This window comes from Arachis hypogaea, chromosome 14, assembly GCF_003086295.3.
Source record: "Arachis hypogaea cultivar Tifrunner chromosome 14, arahy.Tifrunner.gnm2.J5K5, whole genome shotgun sequence".
Lineage (NCBI taxonomy): Eukaryota > Viridiplantae > Streptophyta > Magnoliopsida > Fabales > Fabaceae > Arachis > Arachis hypogaea.
The window spans coordinates 47,844,314-47,846,837 of NC_092049.1; the positions used below are offsets into that span (position 1 = coordinate 47,844,314).

At 33.4% G+C, this 2,524-nt stretch overlaps 1 non-coding gene across 1 annotated transcript; it reads right to left on the minus strand.

Moving 5' to 3' along the window:
* Positions 1-1,631: 1,631 nt before the first annotated feature.
* Positions 1,632-1,739, minus strand: LOC112745207 (small nucleolar RNA R71). The gene has a single exon (XR_003173146.1). It is a non-coding gene; the product is annotated as a small nucleolar RNA R71 (small nucleolar RNA).
* Between the last annotated feature and the right edge of the window lie 785 nt (positions 1,740-2,524).

Below are 2,524 nucleotides of genomic sequence, written 5' to 3' on the forward strand. Positions count from 1 at the left end.
ATTTTTCAAAAATATGCTCTTGGTGTTCATCATGATCTTCATAGTGTTCTTGGTTTTCATCTTGACATTCATAGCATTCTTGCATGCATCAGATGTTTTGATCTAAAATTCTCATGCATTGCATCATTTTTCTTTTTTTTCTCTCTCATCATAAAAATTCAAAAAAATTAAAAAAAAAATATCTTTCCCTTTTTCTCTCTCATAAATTCGAAAATTAGATTTGACTTTTTCAAAAAATTTTAAAATCTAGTTATTTTTATGAGTCAAATCAAATTTTCAATTTAAAAATCTTATCTTTTTCAAAATCTTTTTCAAAAATCAAATCTTTTTCAATTTTCTTAGTTATTTTCGAAAATTCTAAAAACATTTTTCAAAAATATTTTTCTTATTTTTATGTCAAATTTTCGAAAATAACATCACCAATTAAGGTTTTGATTCAAAAATTTCAAGTTTGCTACTTACTTGTTAAGAAAGTTTCAAACTTTAAGTTCTAGAATCATATCTTGTGATTTCTTGTGAATCAAGTCATTAATTGTGATTTTAAAAATCAAATCTTTTTCAAAACTAATTTCAATCATATCTTTTCAAAAATATCTTCCTATCTTATTTTTTTTTCAAAAAATTGATTTCAAAATATCTTCTCTAACTTCCTAACTTCTTGTCTTTTCAAAATTTGTTTCAACTAACTAACTAACTTTTTGTTTGTTTCTTATCTTTTTCAAAACCACCTAACTAACTCTCTCTCTCTCATTTTCGAAAAATATCTTCCCCCTTTTTCAAAATCTCTTTTTAATTAACAACTTATTTTAATTTTTGATTTTTATTTTCGAAAATTACTAACCTTTTTCAAAAACTATTTTCAAAAATCACTAACTCTTTTTCAAAAATTATTTTCGAAATTTTCCCTCTCTCATCTTATTCTATTTATTTATTCATCTACTAACATCTCTCCCTCACCCACCAAAAATCCGAACCCTCTCTCTCTCTCTTTCTGAGTTCAGATTTTTCTCTTCTTTTCTTCTACTAACAATAAGGAACCTCTTTAATGTGACATAGAGGATTTAATCTTCTTTTCTTTTTCTCTTCTCTTTCTTATGAGCAGGGACAGAGAAAAAGGCATTCTTGTTGAAGCTGATCCAGAACCTGAAAGGACTCTGAAGAGAAAACTAAGAGAAGCTAAATTACAACAATCTAGAGACAACCTTATTGAAAATTTCGAACAAGTAAAGGAGATGGCAGCCGAACCCAACAACAATAATGCAAGGAGAATGCTTGGTGACTTTACTGCACCTAATTCCAATTTACATGGAAGAAGCATCTCCATTCCTACCATTGGAGCAAACAATTTTGAGCTGAAACCTCAGCTAGTTTCTCTGATGCAGCAGAATTGCAAGTTTCATGGACTTCCATCTGAAGATCCTTTTCAGTTATTAACTGAATTCTTGCAGATCTGTGATACTGTTAAGACTAATGGAGTAGATCCTGAAGTCTACAGGCTCATGCTTTTCCCTTTTGCTGTAAGAGACAGAGCTAGAGTGTGGTTGGACTCTCAACCCATAGATAGCCTGAACTCTTGGGATAAGCTGGTCACGGCTTTCTTAGCCAAGTTCTTTCCTCCTCAAAAGCTGAGCAAGCTTAGAGTGGATGTTCAAACCTTCAAACAAAAAGATGGTGAATCCCTCTATGAAGCTTGGGAAAGATACAAACAGTTGACCAAAAAGTGTCCTTCTGACATGCTTTCAGAATGGACCATCCTGGATATATTCTATGATGGTTTATCTGAGCTATCAAAGATGTCATTGGATACTTCTACAGGTGGATCCATTCACCTAAAGAAAACACCTGCAGAAGCTCAAGAACTCATTGACATGGTTGCTAATAACCAGTTTATGTACACTTCTGAGAGGAATCCTGTGAGTAATGGGACGCCTATGAAGAAAGGAGTTCTTGAAATTGATACTCTGAATGCTATATTGGCTCAGAACAAAATATTGACTCAACAAGTCAATATGATTTCCCAGAGTCTGAATAGAATGCAAGCTGCATCCAACAGTACTCAAGAGGCTTCTTATGCAGAAGAAGCTTATGATCCTGAAAACCATGCAATAGCAGAGGTGAATTACTTAGGTGAACCTTATGGAAACACCTATAACCCATCATGGAGAAATCATCCAAATCTCTCATGGAAGGATCAATGGCCTCAACAAGGCTTTAATAATGGTGGAAGAAACAGGTTTAACAATAATAAACCTTTTCCATCATCCACTCAGCAATAGACAGAGAACTCTGAACAAAATACTACTAATTTAGCAAACTTAGTCTCTGATCTATCTAAGGCCACTGTAAGTTTCATGAATGAAACAAGGTCTTCTATTAGAAATTTGGAAGCACTAGTGGGCCAGCTGAGTAAAAGGATCACTGAAATCCCTCCTAGTACACTCCCAAGCAATACAGAAGAGAATCCAAAAGGAGAGTGCAAGGCCATTGACATAAGCACCATGGCCGAACCTGTAAGGGAAGGAGA